The 5,220-nt window shown below is 34.9% G+C and overlaps 1 long non-coding RNA gene across 1 annotated transcript; it reads left to right on the top strand.

The window, feature by feature from the left end:
• The first annotated feature begins 1,491 nt into the window (after window positions 1-1,491).
• On the top strand, window positions 1,492-4,385 carry LOC129572192 (uncharacterized). Its single transcript, XR_008688403.1, has 2 exons — window positions 1,492-1,662; window positions 3,102-4,385. It is a non-coding gene; the product is annotated as an uncharacterized LOC129572192 (long non-coding RNA).
• Window positions 4,386-5,220: the final 835 nt, after the last annotated feature.

Raw genomic sequence — 5,220 nt, 5'->3', positions numbered from 1 at the left:
ATTGGTTGATTCATGTTGACACAATGATTCTAATAGTGATATGCTGTGCAATTGAGGCTTGAAATATTTTTTTTTCTCATTTGGAAAAAATATCAATGGAATAAGAGAGATATCAGTGTAATGCAAGCAGATTTTTATGTTTTTTATGTGAAAGAACTACTATTCAAAACAGTCAATAACAGTATACCCAACGTTTAAGCTTTTAATACTATTGGTATACAACGGTTCTATTACATGTTCTTGCACCAGTTGGCGCTTCTGGGCTCATTTATATGAGAACTGTCAAGAAGGCGCAGTGTCGTTTTGAAGACTGCCAAGAACTGCAAAACGATCTCAACAAAATTGTAAAATATTTCCGGGACAATCGACTAAAATTGAACATCAAGAAATCAAATTGCATATCATATCACCGTGGACAGTTGCAGTATGAATTTGAATATACGATAGACAATGAGAAGATTAACCGTGTCAAAGTAATTAAGGACCTCGGCATTATACTGGATGAGAAAATGAACTTCAATGCACATATTGAGTTCATTACCGCCAAAGCAAAATCAAGATTGGCTTGGATAAAGCATTTTGGAAGAGAGTTTGAGGATCCATGGACTATTAAGAAACTCTTCTTCACCTTTGTACTGCCAATTATAGAATATGGCTCCCAGATTTGGAACCCATACACTGCCGACAAGATTGCTAGACTTGAATCCATACAAAAGCAATTTTTACTATTTGCACTGCGCAGAATGAGATGGTCAAACGGATTCAAATTACCATCATATGAATTTCGATTGCTGCATTTACAAATGATTACCCTTGATGAACGAAGAAAGATTGCTCAAATATCGATGGTGCATAATGTACTATGTGGACGTACATCGTCGAAATACATAACCAGCCAATTAAGAATCAGAACACCACGGCATCGGACAAGAGATATAGATTTCTTATCACTACCAATAAGACGCCATAATTATTCCAAATTTGAGCCCATAAATGGCATGCTTATTACATACAACGATTTTTATAAGAAATTTGTTCCAATTAAACCGCCATATGCAACTGATGGATGTGATACTAATGTTATTCCAATTTGTGATACTTATCTTATTGATTTCAATGTTAGTACTGATACTGTTAAACAGAGGGTAACTGAATTTTTTAAAAGAAGTAGAGTGTGGAGAAAACGAAAGAAATATTGTAAATATATTAATATGATATTTATAACAAATAAACCACCTTTGGCGAAGAAACGCTGTATGGTGCAGAATAATAATAATTTTCCGTACATTTTATTTTTACAAAACATTACGAAATACTTATGTACGGATAAAATCCGTACAAGAGTAGAAAATATCCGGTCACCTTACACTACTCAATCTGCAGAATCGCTGTATGGTGCAGAATAATAATAATCAATCTCACCCATTGACATTTTATTCGGTTTTGCTTTGATAGCAAAAATATGTGAAAAGTAAACTTTTAGGATAATCGATGCAATTTTTGGTGGTAATTACAGGTATGTTCGTGGGTTACGTATTTGATCATGACGCAGCCAACGCCACAAGAGCAAAAAGCGGCATTCGGATGTTTACTGCGAGCTGCACTATCATGTTGGAATATTGGTAACTTCAATGGTGCAATGGAAATCACAACTGGTCTGAGGTAGGCATATTTCAAATTTCACTTCTATTTTGGTTTCAATTTGGTTTTCCAGTTCAGGTGGGAACATACCTTTTGAGTGAAGCCCTTGCACAATACACAGTGTAAGTCTCTGCAAGCGCTTGTGTGCAAGTGAAAGTTTGGCTGTATACAACTAAAATGCAATCAACCGATGGACAAAAACGACTTTTTCGCTTTTTTGTCCGTGTTCGTGACACCTTCAATTCAAAATAGATTTTATTGGCTATTTTAACATGGTTTTCTGATGGTGAGCCTTGTTAAATGGAGTAAAAACACGATGACCGAAAAATTCGGTGGGAATTAGCATCGTATTCAATATATGCATTGAGACGCTGGAAAATTTTCCGACGCGCCACCTATAGCAAAAGTTTCCGCGCCAAACAACTACTGTGACAGCATACATTCTGTTTGGCAAATGTATTCTGTCATTACATCGCAGATTCGACGAAACGAGTGAGAATGACAGAGGCGACATAGATAGTGCGTCGAAAAAATTTCCAGCCGATTTTGCTGTTATTAATGCCCACCGGAAAAATTATTACGGACATAAATATTGTCCTGTGAAAAATGTTCCGACATGTCGCACATAAAGCTGTCAACGGACAGAAGATTGTCCAAAATTTTATCACGGACATACGGACAAACGGACACTGACAGAATTTTGTTTGAAACTTTCGGACACGCTTTTTTGTCCGGACATTCGGACAGTCCGGACACGTTTTCGGACGGACGGACACATTTTGTCCGAAAATTTCAATGAAACCAAAAACACGCGTTTGTCCGTCCTTTCGTCCGGAAATTTCAAATTTTCAACAAATGGTTCGCATATTTAACGCTTATAATATCTCAACGGATGATCGTATCTTGATCATCTTGATAACAAAACTTTTCTTTAATATATCACATCTCTATAAATTGAATGATGACTTTTGCAGTCATTAAAGCCGTCACTACAATGTTAACGCTTCAGTTGGTCTTTAATTTTTTACACGTTCAAGCTAGGCGATATTGGACCGTTTACATTTCGGCGAACTATTCATTTTCTTGTATTGGTTAAGTTATTTTGTGTCAAAACGTTTAGACTGAATTTTTATGCCCATATGACAACTATAACTATAAATTATATACTAATATTTTACAAAATGCAATTAAGCCAGTGTTTGGCGGTGTTAAATATGAATAAAAATGAAAAGTTATTGTAATATTTGAGAATCGAAACATTTCTATGCTCTTTTAATAATCGATAACAATGACAAAAACTCATGAGAATTGAAATTGAATAAAATGTTCAACACTAAAACTTTACGTTATGGATGGCAAACAAAGTTCATTGATGGTTTCAATATTACACAAGAACAAATAGTTTGATCAATTTTCGAATTAGTTTTGAGAATTTTTCTTCATACAATTTTCATTCACAGAAGAAAGTACTTATCAAGATACTAAATTTGTATAAATAAACCACCTCTGGCGAAGAAACGCTGTATGGTGCACGATGTAAGTAGGCACAAATTTGATAATTGCAGCATCCAAAGTCTTGTGCAGCAAGTTCACTTTCTCAGTGATTGTCTTTCCTTGGAATAATTCGGTGAAATTTATATTTGCTAAGTATGCATTCATGTCCCTGTAGTTGGCCCGCTTGAAGTTGAATGCTTTAGTTGTAATGTTAGTTTCAGTCGTGTTTGTACCATGCCATTCAAACGTAGCCATTATCGGTGGATGGTGATCTTCTACTTTTTTCTTCAATGCGTTAGATTCATCGACGCGCTCAATCGAAACATTGGTGAAATCATTAGTGAAGAACAAATCCAAGAGACGTTTCTTTGACTGATTACACACATGATTTACCTGTTGAACGCCCAAGCTCATGAGTCCCTGGATAAAAGTGGCCGTGTACTCAGGTGCAAATTTAGTTGGAATCATGACGTTGTTGTCGTCGCTATCAGTCGACCATTCCACATGCGGAAGATTAAAATCACCAACAAAAATAAGAACATCTTCTGGATCAGATGCTATTTGATGCATGGCCGCCAAGTGTGAGTCGTAGATTGATTGTGGTGAACTTGGTGGAATGTAAGCACAATATATGTAAATGACGTGTGATTTAGTAGTAGCTTTCACACAAACGTATTCCAGATCGTCAGCACCAGCAATTTTAATTTCTTCAGTGGAAAATCTGTCGTTTTTGGTTGCAATTGGTACACCTCCGCCGCGTTGAAAATGTCTGTCCCTACGATAAACAGAATATGAATCGTCAAAAAATTCAGCGTCATAAATATCATTTCTGAGCCATGTCTCAGTTAAAATTATCATATCGTAATCGTTAGAAGTGGCGGCGCAGTAGAATCGGTATTCTTCAGGACAAATACTGTGACAGTTCTGGTTTTATGTGAAGAAGAGAAGAAAAACATAAACAATGGATAACTCTTCTTAGAAATTCTACTACACAGTGCCACACAGTGGGTTTGTGCAATAACTAATTCACCAAAAATGGTTCCCTTATAAAAAAATGTTCAATCAGTATCATATTGATACTGTTAAGAAGAAGAGTTGCTTTATGAAATTTTTTTAGTGAGAAATTCTCAAATATTAAGAATATAGATAAATTCCGCGTATCATCCTCCACAACTATAAGTACAAATTATATACTAACATTGTACAAAATCCAAGGCGGTGTTAAATATGAATAAAAATGAAAAGTTACTGTAGTATTTGAGATTCGAAACATTTCTATGCTGTTTTAATAATCAACACAACATTTACACAAGAACAAATCTATTGACTAGATCGAGAGGAGAGTAAGTTCATCTGACTTTGTTATGAAAGAGAAGAGTAAGTTTCTTTCAACTCAAAAATGGTAAAAGGCGAGTATGTTCATTTTTGGCGGGTCCTCGCGGTTTCCCACGGTTTCCGCGGAACTGATAGGAGATATCAACTTGGTGTCTTCGGCAAAGACCAAACTATGATTCTTCCACGATTTTTCATACCAAAAATGCTATAAAGTTTAGTTTGGTCTGTAACTTTTCGAATTTGTTAAGAAATTTGAAATCTATTAAATGGTAATGTGGAAAAAATGTATTTCAATTAAATACGACCATCGGTGGAGTGAATTTTGTCAAACAAATGAAAAATTTTCCGATTTTTCGAAAAATTTTGTCATTTTTTGTATGGAAGGTCTTAATTATTTTTCCCGCAGTTTTTGGGCAATTTCATCAATAAATGATATCCATTACCGAAAATAATGAAATTGATAGTCTAGTCCATTTATAAAAACTTCAAATATTCTCATAAACATCATTTCATGAATATTTTTTTGTAAAATAACAGAATTAATGGGAAAAAACTGAAATTTCAATGCCGGTCCTAATTAAATTTCCATGACTGTATATTAGAATTTTTTCACATACTCTCCTCTCGATCTAGTCAATAGAAATAGTTTGATTAATTCTCCTATTAGTTTTGAGAATTTTTCTTCATACAATTTTCATTAAGACGACGCTATGCCTTCTTACGTCAACGCCAACTGGTGCAAGAACAAGT

This window comes from Sitodiplosis mosellana, unplaced genomic scaffold, assembly GCF_009176505.1.
Source record: "Sitodiplosis mosellana isolate CC-2019 unplaced genomic scaffold, AAFC_SMos_1.0 Smas_scaffold_4391, whole genome shotgun sequence".
Classification (NCBI taxonomy): Eukaryota; Metazoa; Arthropoda; class Insecta; order Diptera; family Cecidomyiidae; genus Sitodiplosis; species Sitodiplosis mosellana.
Note: the sequence above shows the minus strand (reverse complement) of the source record. Positions and strands in the feature narration are given on the sequence as shown.